This window comes from Ischnura elegans, chromosome 2, assembly GCF_921293095.1.
Source record: "Ischnura elegans chromosome 2, ioIscEleg1.1, whole genome shotgun sequence".
NCBI lineage: Eukaryota > Metazoa > Arthropoda > Insecta > Odonata > Coenagrionidae > Ischnura > Ischnura elegans.
Window position 1 is genome coordinate 11,321,053 of NC_060247.1, and position 15,628 is coordinate 11,336,680.

At 36.5% G+C, this 15,628-nt stretch overlaps 1 protein-coding gene across 2 annotated transcripts in view; it reads right to left on the bottom strand.

Annotated features, from left to right (window-relative positions):
* LOC124153381 (inositol-trisphosphate 3-kinase B) overlaps positions 1 to 15,628 on the bottom strand; it is a 590,159-nt gene that overhangs the window by 291,249 nt on the left and 283,282 nt on the right. The gene's annotated exons all lie outside the window — the stretch shown is intronic.

The window sequence follows — 15,628 nt, forward strand, 5'->3', positions numbered from 1 at the left end:
GATCATATTTTGATCAAGATTTTGCGATTCTTATCTCAAAAAAATATTTTTTTTTTCAAAATTATGATCATTACAATTGCATTTCGATTTTCATAAAAGCACAGAAAAATTGGTAACAATCCTTCACAAGCGTACAGCAATCGCAGAAGTATAACTTCTAATCCACACAGTGACTCATTCTCTATGGGCGCTGCTGATATTTAAAAAAATTAAACTGAGTGCCTGCATATTTTTAATAAATACCAACTTCACAATCGCACTGCAAGAGTTGAATTAATTTATAAATCGCCGTGAGATTTTATGCTTACATAAACATTTCACAACGAGAGCCTTCTGTCGCCTGGGGGAAATTACTTCATATCTGATTCATCCCTTATCTTTCATTAACATTTCATGAATGTTTTCGTCTTTAATTTGCACACATATATAATTTTCAACAACTATAATCATGCTCTTAAAGTGAGCATGACTTGAGATTTACATATTTATCGAGCACTACGCATCGCACAAACACTGATGACTTTGCATTGGACACTGTAATTCTATGACGCGTTTAGGGACAATGCATGCACATTTTCTATTCATAAAAGGTGCAGCCAAAGAAAGGAAAAACAGAGGCGTTTTAGAAATAGCATTTCCGCATGACTCTATAAACAGTACAATTGGTCGGCTAATCAAAGAAGCACGTGGAGCAGCAGGCAGCGAATTTGTATGAAGCAGTGATTATACTGGCATATGTTTAGTTCTTAATGCCACGCCGTAGGCCATCACGAACGGCCCTTCATTCCAGTTAAATAGGTTCCCATCTATTCAATTCCTACGAGAAGTATAAAGTCCCCTAGAGTAAGTAGTGCAGTGGTCCTTTTTGTTTCAGCGTTAATGAATTCATATTTACAGTAGACCCATAAACGGGCAAGCGCAATTTGTCACTGAAAAGGTCAAGTGCGGCCAAATTTTACGTGGTAGACTTAAGTATTTTTTCACGCGATCATTACTCCACGCTTGCTTTTTTATACAAAGCACATGAACACACAAAGACAATACACGGAAAATGTTTGCTAAAAAATGAAGGCTAACAGTTCTAAAAACTTACTAGTTGGTATAGCATAATTATTAGGAATGATTTCATGATTGTTTGACAAAACAAAACACAAACAATTAAAACTGCCACCAATTTTGGTCAAAAATTATTTTTTAACATCAGTTCTGATAGGTGGCGGTTAACTTTTTTTAAATTTACATGAAAAAGTCACAATATTTCATACTTTTAGTTTTCAAAATGTAAAAACGATCTTTAGAATTGCAACATCCTTCAACTGATATATATTTAAGGAAACCCATTTAAAAAATTTACGTTTGGTTCTCTTATAATTTACTTCCGAAAACATTGAGTTGGATAGGAAGTTGCTCTCAAAACGCCTTCGGCATCAGGAGGAAAAAATTCGTCGGGAAAGAAACATTTCAAGAGTGCTAAGTATCATTGTTAATGTTTTCAGATGCATTTTCATGTACTTTGCATTAAAAAGGCGTGGATTAATGCTTGCTTGAAAATCGATACTTGAATCTACTATACAAAATTTGACCCCACTTGACCAGTTACGTGGAAATTGTGTTTGTCTGTTTAAAGTATTATTGTACAGTAATTCTAAATTGATTAACGGTGAAAAAGGACCATTTGACATATTTTTAAAGGTTTTTATTGTTGCAATACAATTGTTGTTCTCGTGTTTACCCTTTGTTAACATTTATCACAAATTAGCCGTTTTCTTTGTTTCGTTCTCTTCCGAAGGATTTTATTTATTCAATATTCTCAAATAAAAAGAGTAAATTAAGATACGGGACGGAATCTTAAGAGTATTCACATAATTAGGCAGTGGATATGCAATTGAAAAGTGTCTAGAGCAATTATCAGGACAAAATACTTGCCAGATAAGGATAATTGGCGTGATGAGATCGATCTTTACCAAGTTTGAAAACGGTATTTTCACTCTACAGCAAACCAGCCGAGTCATAAATGAGTCCAAGAACCATTTTGAGCGCGAACAATCAACTGAGAGAGTGAGCGAAGTATTTACAGATCCAAATAAGCCCTGCGCTGCTAGTGCATGCGTCTTTTTGCTAAATAAAATATGCTCAAGCATCAATATCAAGATAGACGTTCACGGATGGCGGCAATAAAATTTCTCAAATGGTTGTTTTCATTGTGCTTGTATAACACTATTTTCTTGAACACGTGCGTGAATCAGGGCACGACAGGAAACTTGCGTTGGTTAGCTGCCAATCAATACAACACTTTTAGTCGCTGCTTTGGAAAAGGATAATCAAATCACGACATAAATGGCGCTGCGATAAAAAAATTGAGGCTAGAGTAATAATTTTCCCAGAAAATTTTTATAAATGATCCTTGAATTTTGATTGAAATGTGATTTAGGTTTCAACACAAGGGATGCTTGAGGCAACCAGCGTAAGCGTGATTAATATCATGCATGAGGCATTAGGGTTTTATGTGCTTCAACATTGACCGAAATATCTATGTTTCCAAATGCTGAATGTGAGTAGAATAGAGTTTACACACAGTGAATTTATAGACCATTAAAACGTGTAATATAAATCAAAATTTGTTAAATGCATGACTTCATGAATTTAGGGGATTGAGGGAAAACTTTTAGCTGGGGTATGTGGTCATACGACGTTTTCGGACTCCGCACATACGGACACATATACTGACCCATGTTGTGGAGCGGGATGTAAGCTCATCCCATGCGCGGAATCCGGAAATCGTTTTTCCTATTGTTGTCCGTATTTTTATCATAATCGTATCTATTTTGTTCCTTTACCTAAATCCGGCCATGCGAGCATGAATTCCAAGTTTCCATCTTCTCTGAACACTATCCTTCCCGAGCAATGGCGGTCTGCTATGAAAAAGTGCGCTGAGACCATATGCAGTCTAAGTAGGGATTGAGCACGCTCGTCAACAAACCTTAATGAATTCAATCCCATTCTGCGCGAGGCGATCGCGGAAGAAGATGTGCAGCGCCTCATGGCCAACGGAACGGATTCATTTATAAGGTGACCGGTTTCACTATTTACGTGCCACGGCGTTGCGCAACCCGCTGCACCGAAGATCGCGAGGAAAGTGCAGCAGAGCCTTTAGTCGGGCGTCCTCAACGCATTTAAGCCCAATGCAGAGAGCGTCGCAATGGACGGATTACAAACGACCAATTAGAAGGAGGGACTCCTGGGAAGAGGCCAGAGGCATCTCTCAAATGAGATGAGTCCTGCTTCGACTTCCGCGAAGGCTGCAAATAGACCACCCAGACGCGACGGAGGCGGCCTGTTTATTATTCGCGTGGGTGCAATTTGTGGCGATTCAATGATGCACAGGCATGTGGCGAAGACGGAAAACGAAGAACAATGACTAAGTGTCAATGCTATGGAATTCGCGGAAACCATCCAAGCCTCGGGAGGGGCCCTTGGTATTGTACGATGCTAATGTGCGAGAAACAATTTTACGTCAATTATATGAAGGGCTAAGGATTCCAGGGCCAGCACTACAAAATAAAGATCACTCTTACGGGACGTTGTACTTCGTTTCGGCTGCCGTACGAAAGTCATCCCAAACCTCCCACCAATGAATGACAATCAATCTAGAGAAATATGATAGAAATAATTTCATCGATATTTGCTAACATGGTCGAGCAGATTTCGAAAAAAAATCACGGAAAAATATTTTCCAGTTTCAACTCCGCAGGGAACCTATGTTAGTTTACTTTACATTCATCTATATTCTATAAAATCCCTTAACGACCACTCATTCATTCATTCATTCATTCATTCACGTATACAAATGTTTGGGGTGAACGAGACGAGATACGGCAAAAAGTCTAATGAAGACCCCCTCTAAAATTGTCTGAAACCCCAGGAAAAATTATGAAAACACTAAATTTACAATTATTTATCCGTCTATTCAATTAAAATTGAGTGTATGGGAATTAGTTCAAAAAATGGCCACCAAATTCCAATGGCGGCGCGGCAGTCATACAAGCAAACAATCATAGCAACATATTTGTTTATGCAAACAAGAGGAGCTAAATTGGGAAAGAAGATAAAGGAGTTAAAACGAAAAACTGATAAATATAAGGAAGGAAATTAAGAAAGTAATAATTGAAGTGTCTATTTCTTTGCGTCTTCTTTCCGCAAGAACAAACATCTATTTAAATCAAAGCGCATTCAAATCAAAAGCGGAGAAATGTAAGGTAGGAAATTAGTTGTTGTTTTTGGTATATTACATCGAAAGTGTGGTGGTTATTAATTTCAAAGTTAACAAGTGCACTAAATGCCATTTTAGAAATATGATTCGTGCTGTTGACTATAGTTCGTATCTTGTTGGCGATACACGATTGTGGTAGAAAGACTTTTAAACAAGTCTAACACAATATAGGTAGGTGAAAATGATTTTATTTTCATTTTTTGTGATGGTGATAACTTTTTATTTTTGTTTACGTTCTTTTTTCCGTTAATGTCCTTTTTAATGTTCAATGTTATCCGTGAGCTGCAGGAGTGAATAGTCAGTGAATAATACAATATGGAAGATAAGTTCAAATAAAGGTATTTCTTATTCAATTATTTGTCTTGCGAAAATCACGTTTCCTTGAGTGACTAAGTTATTCAACTGTGAAAATTATCGAAGTCTTGACATTCACAATGTCTTGTACACCAAAGGCTGTAATCCGTTACTCACCAGATTTATTGCGCATTGCGTGGGATATTGAGGCTGAGATATTTGTGTATCCCGATTCATTAAAACTTTAAATAGAGGTATTTCTGAAGTGAAATCATTCGCGATCACGATAAATAATATTTCGATAAAATTCGTCATACTAGCCCCAATTCATGCTAAGGCGCATTTGTTCTAAATATTGATATTCAGTCCCTACGTAATTCGTTTACGAAGGGGAACAGCTGTTACATCTTATTCGTATATCATGAATTTGGTTGAGTTTTGTGGAAAATAATTAATAAACGTGTTTTTCATTGTAATACGTAAAGTCGTTATGTTATGATATTACGTATGCATTGGGTTTTACAGTGGGACGTGGTCTCAACGTTTTTTGTATTTGAATTGAATAAGTTAGAGAAACTCGTAGAAATTTATTTTACTTTTTTATAGCCCCTCAGAAAAACGTTTCTCTTTATAAATATTTACATTCACATTGTAGCCTACGTACCATGCGCTCGTTTTACGTGAAAGTGGAAATATCGCTTATACCTAAGCTAGCCAGCTTAAAAGTAAACGATCCTTAAGAAACAAGTAGCAAACTAAAAGTGTAAGACCTCCCACAGTGAGCATAACAGGCCGGAGGCCTTTTTCGGGGGGGCATAGGGGGGGCAGAGCCCCCCCAGCGAGCATAGCGAGTCCATATTATATACTTGAGATACTAAAATTTTCCGTAAACACGGCCTTGAATTTTTCTTGTGTTTACAAGGTGCGTTGTGTGCGAAAAGCAATATTATGTATGACAGAATCAACAACTAGGTAAGATATACATATTAACTCCTAGTAAACTCAATGATTTACAACAGATTATGTACTTCCAATACTTTTATTTACATTATATTTATCCATGCTTCTTATTTCTCTTTTCCAGTAGTATAATATACACGTGATATTATGTCATGTTCCTTGAGTCTCCTCTATTTTTTTCCACCATTCATTCCCTTTCATCCATCCGATAACCCATTTCTTTTCGGCAAGAAGCATAAAACGTGGGGTGGGCGATGTGAATGCAGAACCTTACAAAGTGACTTTAAAGAGATGTGTATAAGTTCTCTGATAACCGATAACAGGGAGAACGGTCAGCAGTTGCATTGAAAAATAATGTCCTTCCGGAGAAAATAATAAAGAAATCTTTGCGATAAATTACTATAGTTTGTATTAATCATTATCAATTTCAATATATGCTTTATCAAGCACAAAGCTGGAATTTCTACGAGGAAAATTCTCTATTAGCACAGACTGTCATCTATCACCGCCAAAAAGGGGACTAACGAAGCTTGAAGGTACTAAGAATTTAATGCTCAGGAATTCATTAAATTTACCTGATAAATGCTTGATAAATGAGAATAAACTTCACAAGCATGCATGGCACCGTATTTTACTAAAAATATCACGCAGTGAAAAGGCAACTGCCTAACATCTGAAATGTAGGTAACACACATTGCTGAATAAAAATTTCGTTCTGACGTAAAATACATACCAGGAAAAAACGTCCAAAACCTGCCAATGGAGTTCCAGCCATTTACGCCTAGCATCCACCGGAAGTTTAAAGCCCAAAACAGAAAGCCGTGGGAATAATTGTCGCAAAGAGAGCCAATTAATATGCATAATAACAATCCCTATCTGCCCAAAGAAAACTCAAAATCAAAGGAATATTTACAAACTCCGAATTTAGGAACCTAAAAAGGAGAGCCCGGTAAACCTCTACTGAAGACTGATGATTACCCTTTACTGATTCGATGTACTGTAGGATATATTACCGCCATTGAGATTTACTGAGTAAATTATTATTTTAACGTTACATCCTTCCGAGCGGATGTAAAAAATGAGTTATTATCTGCTATGGTCAATGAAAGAATTAAAACAGAATAATCAACAAATATTTTTTATTAAGTTTACCTCATTTAGTAAATTGATATTTACGGCCTAAAAAAATAGGATTTTAACGCGATGTCATATTTAAAAGAAAAACAATGGAAAAGAATTGGATATTTTCCCTTTAAAAATACTTCATAATTAATATTAGATAAGATAATATAAGGTGAGCAACTATACTTCGGCATTTCATTTTCGAAGCAGATTTAATTACAAAGTATTATTTAAGGCCCATTTAAAACATTCTTGATTCATTCATTCATTACAAATTAATTTAACACAGATCGATTGCAACTTGAACGTTGAATTTCTCAAAATAATAACGCCTGAGAAGACGAAGGAAACATGTTTATCCCTACTTGTGGTTAATTTGAAGGCATAATATTTATACGCATACACTGTAGCACATTTTAAACAAAAACTATTCATTTCGTTTTAACCAAGGCATTGGAATAATAGACTTGAGGTAAGGGAGTAAAAAAAGTACGTGAACCTTATCAAAAAAACATTAGTTTCTGTAATTGCGTACACGTGGAATATGGTAACGTCTTGAGACGATAAAATCAGATCGCATAGTGGAAAACGATAAAAGAATCCCGTTTCGAAGAGGAATTTATTTTCTTTTTCAGAAAGAGGGCGTCGTGCCAAGTCGTCTAACTCGCAGGAATTTTTCTAGCATCGCGAGGGGACGTGGAGTCGCATATGAGGGACACAAATAGAGAGAAGAGGGCGTGGGAGGTGTGTGCGCATTGGGGGTGACCTTGCCGTGATGTCGAGGAAACGTGCGCTCGCACGCCGAACGAACGAATCGTGGGTGGCCCGTGAGAATAAGCGGCGCGTGTAATTACAAGCGTGACCGCACGTTCGAAACTGGTCCGGAATGCAAATCAACGCATTCCCTCAATATGATCACAATCCAATGGAATAATTCGGTGAAAGGAAGAAGAGGGAGCAATGTGAAATATATTTGAAACTTTGGAACATATTGAAGTAAAAAAGTCAAAGTTTTTCAATAATTTAGATAATAAATCGAAAGAGAAAGTTGGAAGTGTGCTGATGGCTCCCAGCATGTGCTGCTACCTGGTCGCAAGTAGCCAGCATGCATAATTCCCTCCCCCAAGATCTGAGAGAGAGCCTCTCAAAAACAAAACTATACAAAATTTACTCAAGAGATACACCGCAACAGTAAACGCCTGAAATGTCCCACGCCCCAACAACCATCAATACACCCCTACACTCTCACCATAGTCATGCCTATTTATTTATATTTATATATTTATTTATGTACTTATTGTAGCAAATCGATACTCGTTTCTTTATTTAATTATCCATCTACTTTTTATTTATTTATTGATTTTATATATTTCTGTAATCAATCATTTACCGGATTTACCGTTTTATTATTTTTTAAATCCCATCACCGTTCTCAGAGTTTCATTATTTATTCTTTATATTTTTTTAACGTACTTATTTTAATTACTTTATCATCCAAACATTTATGATTCTTTATTGATATTTTATACAAATTTTTTCAGTTATCAGTTTTTAATTTCTTCAAGCCTCACATATTTATTTTATTCATTGTTTGATCTTGCCTTTTTAACCTGGTTTGTGTTAACTTGTAATGGCTTAAATTCAATCTGTATTTTATTCCTACCATGTATCATGACTGCCTGAGCGGTGACAGCTACAGGAGGCCACTCAAAGACTTGACCGGCTCAACAAGATGCCAGGAAGAAGAAATTCCATCAAATCTCGATGGACAACTGGACGAAAGAATGTATTAGTGCCAATTCCTGTATTTAAGTTCAATACCAAAACAAATACCATGTAAAAGAGCCCAGGCCCTGGGGAAGAGGGGGCCGGATTGAGGCCTCACCTGGGACTGGTAAAATATACAGCAAAGTCAAGTCAAGCCAAGAGTAACGATGACTTGCACCATTGTATTTCTAGGTAGATAGTCTAGTTTTGGAGTCGGTTGCCGTGGATGTATCAAAATAAACAAAAACTGACTAATACTAATATGTTTCTCAGCCCTCCAAATCATAGCGAAAGAAAACATCTTCCTCATTCAGCTATTTTCTCTAAGCAAAGTTTCCGCCCACTCTTCACGAGTGTGTGATGTCATTAAAACTATTTGAGGGAGGACACCTGATTGGCGGAGGGGATCGCTCACAACTGCTTAAATAACAATGAACCACGTGAGGAGCCAGTATGCGGTTCAGTGGAGTAACTGAGAAGCGGCTACCCGCTCGGCATGAGTTCAGAACGTCACCAACTTATCTCGATCAAAAAATGAAAAAATAGGATTTCCTTTATTTTTCAGCTTTTATCTTGATCGCCACCTAAAATGAACCAGTGAAAGAGCTCAAAATTATAGAATGAACGTAGTGATAGAACGAGATCTCACGGAATTTTTAAGGACAACTGCAATAATGGTATTAAAAGGACGAAAAGCACAAAAGTGGGAAACAAATTAAGTTTTGTAAAATCTGAGAATTTCCAGAATTTTCATCCGCCAATGCCCGTGGAATTTGGAGGTTCAGTGCTCGACTACCAATATAACCTAATTTTTCTCCACTGTTTTTCGGCTCCTTCCAAATAAATGCTGTAGTCTACTTCTGTGGCCTTCGATGCCATTTCATTACTTCTTTCAACTTGAGTTTGCTTTCGAGTAAAATTTTCCTTTACGTATTCCTCATTAAATAAACCAGTTTCAAGTTTTTCCTGTTAAAAAAGTACAAAGCTTCATGAAAATGAATATCCTGAAGAATAAAATTATATAACTTATTATACTGTCAATTGCACTGTATTGGAAATTAATAAACAGTGGAATACATTTTACCATTTCATTCATCATGTTGTCCCACCGTATCTCGCCAAAAACAATTGAACGCATATCCTGTTCATTCAGATAAATGCGAAAGAATGTGGTAAAAAAACTTCTCTGTGGTAAAAAAACTGCCGCAAGTCGTAATTAGGCCCTGATTATATGATAAAGTATATGTAATACTCTGCAGCAGACCGCATTCAGTAATCGAAGGCCAGTAAATTGCGATTTTCCAGTGACCAATGGTACTCTTAGTCAAAAAGATCGATTTGAAAACATTTCTCTGGAAATGTTACCAGACTTTATTTCGATGGCAAAGTTCTAACAATAAGTATCTCAACTAAATTAGCAACTTTTCAGGAGAGCAAGAAAACGATTAATTTGCTTTACTTGTACACTGAAATTACAAACCAAAAGTTCATAAAACTGGAAAAGAAGCATTCATTTGCAAACAAAGAGTTGATTTTTGCTAGTATTTCATTTTTTTAAACTTTTATTTCATCCATTATCATTCATGTTATTACACTTTGTTTAAGATACCTGTCCCAAACCGGTTGAATTTGAGATACGTGTTGTTAGAACTTAGCCATCGATTTCTTAACCCTTTGAGAGCCAAAATATTTTCTATGTGCTACGCTAAGATTGCCGAGGCATTTTTGCTGATTTGTGATTTCACCTTTTTAATGTATTCTTTGACGAAATTTTGGTAATATGCGTTAAATTTTATAATTTAAAGAAAATAGTTAATGTTAAAATAAAATGAATATAGACTACAGAATGGTTAGTGAACTAGCGGCATCTAAGAGTGTCATCGCAGGAGGAGTGCTATCGCGCTCCTGGCACTTTTCGCGAGAGATTGGAGAAGCGTAATAGCGCTCCCCGGCACTCTAAGGGTTAATTCACAAACTTTCAAAGCTCCATTTTTTTTACTCCGATGTTTTTCGGGGTTACCATTGCTAACCTGTGCAAAAAAAGAGCTTCAATAAAAATTTAAACCAATTTGGAAAAAAGCAGGGCATTACGGCGAACACTTAGATCTTTAAACTGAAGTGCGGTTGACATTTATTTTTGAAAGAAAATGAGAAACTAGAGCTCGCGCACTCTCCGAAGCCATTTCTCCACGATCTGTGAATAAACGAAGACAGAAGTAAAATATAAGTAGCTTTGAATAACGGTATAATTTCTTGACGAGTGGCCTGATCTCGTTCCAAAAATATTTAGATTCTACGTCGAGAGTTAAGACGAAATGTATTATATTTCTTACCCATATCGCCATCGTATTAAATTGATTTCATGCAACCTGTTTGCATGAGCGACCGTCTTCCGAGCGCCAAAAGCGCTCCTCTGCAGTAATCCTCTCTCTCACGCGCACGACTCGTTCTTCGCTGACATTTTCGCGTGATGGAATCCGAACATTCACTGCACTCCCTTGCGTTTCTCAACGTTCCGCGTTTCCAGGTTTCTCAACCGCGACTATCATCAAACTCTGGAATGTTGACAGCTGCACTCGGAAAAAGGAAGCGACTAAAAAATTGAGCGCAAAACAAAAATAAACTAATTTTAAAAGCATTCGATTACGGGATTATCAAAAGCGTATGTGTGTAATTTTGAATCCATATTAATCTTCCCGAGGAATGACCTAATAACACTGTGAGCTTATCTTACTTCTGATTTATATTAAACGAGTATTTTATCCTTGAATTCTTGTGTAAGCATGTACTGATGGGTAAACTGACATTGTTGTGTCACGGGTTTTACAGCGTGTTTTTTCCATAAGCGGTTCAAAAAAGGGGAAAGTCATTTAACATAACGTTAAAATGGAAGAAATGGACACAGAGGGCGCACATTCACTGTAAACAAAGCTGGAGGTCGCCATTTCAAAAATGAGGAAATAATCGTATCAGTAAGACTTGGGTAGAGTACTTTCAGTACAGCTCATGCAGCTGGAAGAAACTAGTGATTAACATCCGGTTCACCCTATTTTTGATTCTTACTTTCACTTTATATTTATTACGATTGTTTGCAACGGTTGAGAAATAAGAATTCTCAGTAGTATTAATAACATGCAAGGCTGAGGTGGAAATTTAGAAATGCCAAATTTTCAAACTTTGTAAAAAGCAAGAAATTTAACAAAATTACATTACAGATTTCACCGCCATCACCTTTGTTTTTAACAATCACAACGCCTTAATATTGAAAATATTTTTGATACTCTTAGCAATGGATTGATTTGATGAGAAATTTATGTGTACGTATGTGTAAACTCAGATTCTACAATTTATGTGTACTTAATTAAATTTTTTTGATACAATTACTTCAATCGCGTTGTTATTGTGAACTGTTCTTGATATTCATTTAATAATGAAAACATCTCTGTGCATCAATTTGCCATGTTGCCCAAATATTTTTGCTTACTTGTGCTGTATGTATCGGATGGCTACCCCACCAAATAAGTGCTCTTCCGGGGTGTCTAACTTCATCATATCATTGCTGGTGCTTAACGTATGGCATGATGTACATAAATGAAATAAAGCCATAAATTATTATTTTTATTTCTTGTCCCTCACGAAATTCTCTGCAAACTGTCATTAATGCACCGCATCTAAATCAAATGATAGCGGCAAAGGTTAGAGATTGGAGGGCCTCGGGAGAATAAAACGTGTCCGCTAGCCAGAGCCCTCTATTTTCTCCGCCGCTCACTACCGTCAGATGAGGAAGAGCTATACAGAACTTTCACGAGCGCAGCCAGCCAGCGCCACTTCAGGGAGAACTAGGAACTTGGTCAAACATCCGATTGCCACGAGAATAAAACGAGCGGTACATACGAACCAGTGTCGAAGCAGCATCTCCGTAATCTTCCTCTCATACCTGCCCGCAATCTTACCTGAAAAATAATGAAAAAGCTATTAGGATCAAATGAATCAAGCAAATTTCAAAAACTAACAAAAAAGAATCATCGGAAGATGGAGATTACTTAAGTAAAATGAAATTGAGCAGTCGTAGAACTTAGAAAATAGAACAGGAAAGTTTTTCATTATTTCAAAAAAATAATAAGGGTTACATGCGTATCGTAATTAACTACAGTCAAATGGTTTTCCCTAGTAAAATTTTACACATTGGAAACATACTTAATCATACTTAATGGAAAAAAGATTATCATTAATTTCGATAAGGTGACGGTCCGACACGACCTAAAATCATAAGATTTCATGATTTAGTGTGTCAGTGATTGAAAGCCGAAAATTTTGATAGAAATTTCCAACAATATATTAAATACTTCCTCTACGTTTATTGCTAAGTAATATCCTTGATCGTAGTCACGATTAGGCAACTATGTACTAGGATTGCAGGGAGGCAATAAAACTCATTTCTGGTCTAATCCATCAGATTTTAAATGGCATATGCCATGATGGGAGCTGCTCTTTGTCTTCCTTCGCGGAAATATTATGCATTTTTCACAGAAATAGTGGGAGAATTCAATCGCGTGGAGTAACGGATCAGTAGTATAAACCTAAAATCCTAATTTTCATTAATGACAATGGATGTGGTCGAAACCTTTACTCATAGCTGAACGATTTTAGGAATTGTGCGTAGTTAGTTTCGCTTCCACAAACGCATTCTCATCGAATAATGAACAGAAGAAACACTCGAAAGTTTTTAAAAAATTCCCCCTAGAGTAAATAACTAAATAAAGAGGCAATGCGTTATATGTATCCTCTTTTGGGGAAAACGCGAACTAATCTGACATCCTAGAGTACGTGATGACCTCAGCATAACCTTTGACAATTTCAGATGATTCTTATGACGTCAATGATTGCTTGAGCAGAGATAAAAGAGACATTGAAACGACACACTGGGTGGAACACGAGATCGAGATAAACTACTTAAAATAAGTCAGGTCATTTGGATTGTGACAGATGTTACACATGCTGAAACAAATATTCACATTTAATTAGTCCAAAGCATAGGGATTTGCATCAATGATAATCCAATATTCCCCCTAGCCTCTCAATTAAACAACCGGCTCATTAAAAGAGTCATTAAAACTATGCGTAGACCGATCTTTAACCAATGTGGACAGAAGTAAATTCCCCATTGCGGAAAACTCTTAGCTTACGTTTTCAGCCTCTTGAACTAAGCGAAACACTCTTTTCATCTAGCCTGATGCATATATTCAATGTGGCACAAGTACTATTTCATACACCAAGCCTAGACTCTTTCTAAGAGTGTGATTATTCTGAGTTAAAGAAGAAAGCACTGTATAACACAATACATTATATCGCTGAAATTTATAGTTGGCACTCGATTCATTGTTTTGGAGAAAAATAACTGAAATTCACTCCAAAAATCTACTTTATTTATCAATGCAGTTCTCAGCTCTGAAACACATGCTGAAATACGGCACTCCGCAGGAATGCAAGAATCAAAGAATAAATACTAAGACAAAAGCCATTCCTCCTTAAATTACTTATTTAATTCCGGAACTTCTAATTGAAATTATTTCCTCTAATATTCTCCATTGCGCGAAGCAATAATAATCTTATAAAACCCTGATATCTGCAGGTTTCCATCAAATTCTGCCTAAACTTCCCTGGTAAGATTTTCCATTTTAACTGAGGCGGTGACCGCAGTGCCGTAATATCGAAATTCATCGATAAAATATCAAACCCTTCCAATAAAATCCGAAACCATTCACCAATCCGAAGAGAATTTGACCTTTCGGAAAAAACTGTGATAAAATTTACGATTTGAAAATCAGTAAGTTATCTTCTCGAAATATCACCAAGAAAAAAAATCCCCTTTGCTCAAGGAAAAGAATATTTCACCAAAAAAATACGTCAGCTTATTTATACAAGACTTTTGAATGAGGCTCGATAAAAATATGAGGAAAATTGTGAAAAATAACCCCTTTACGTCATGGCGAGGAGTAGAAAAAAAATGATGAAACAACTCTGAGAAAAACAGGAACTACACGACCTAAATCAAGTTTCCTCATAGTGAGATACAACCGTAAAAAGACAACGAGGATAAGCAATGCTGGGAAATACCGACATTAATGTTCTAATTCTCAGGATTCAAGGGAGCAGTCGATCCGGCTACAGGCGTTTTTCCAGAAATGACTGTCAAAATTTTCTTCAAACGCCGATAATTTTAGATACATGTAATAATTATCTTCACGAGCAAAAGAGTATTTCCCTTCCAAGTGAATAATTGCAGAGGGATGCTTTCGCGAGATAAATTGTCACTATGCAGAGATTTCCGTACAATTATCGAAAATAAAATGTTAAAAAAGTTTCACTAACTATTCCAACTAATGGGATGTGGAGCACATGCTGGAATGCAAGATAATGGCTTAAAATCGAAAATTCAGGAGTAAGGGCTTCAATGATGAGAATAGGCTCAACTTTACAATGAGAAGACGTCTAAAATCACTTAGTTCAGGGAAATTTCTCTTCTCAGCACTGCCGCTTAACCTGTCTTCATTTGCGACGTAGGTACTGATCGTTTAAAATCATCAACGTGAAATGTTAAGGACACGTAGGTATAACTGATAACTTCAGGCTTTACTTTGTGAAACCTCTCATTATTGAAAATAAAGAAATAAAACTTTGTAAGGTTCACAATTATTTAATTATGGGCACGACCAGGGTTTCGTAACTTGGTTACATCTGGAACCTGACGATGTAACCAAGTTACGAAACCCGGGTCGTGCCCATAATTAGATAATAGTGAACCTTACAAAGTTTTATTTCCAGTACGTGGGTATGTTCAAAGACTCTCGTCAATATTTGATTAAATAAATAATGTGAAAATTTATCCATTAAATATCCCAAATGTATTTTTTTAATTTTATGCTCAGGCAAATGTTAACCAAAAAATTCCCATCACGCCATGAAAATTTATAGATGATGGTGATAACATGCTGTCTCCCGACATTTCGCGACCCCTGCCGGTCGCTTCTTCAAAGATGACTGGGATGCTTTCGGTGTGGGTTGAAATATACACTCTTCACTACACTGAAACTTACACTCTTCAATTTGATGGGTTGGTGAGATATGAGGAATGGGGAAAGCGGGACGGGGTTGAGGAAGAGAGTCTGTTCAAAACGAGTGTTGTTATTATTTTCCTCTTCTACCTTGTTTAAA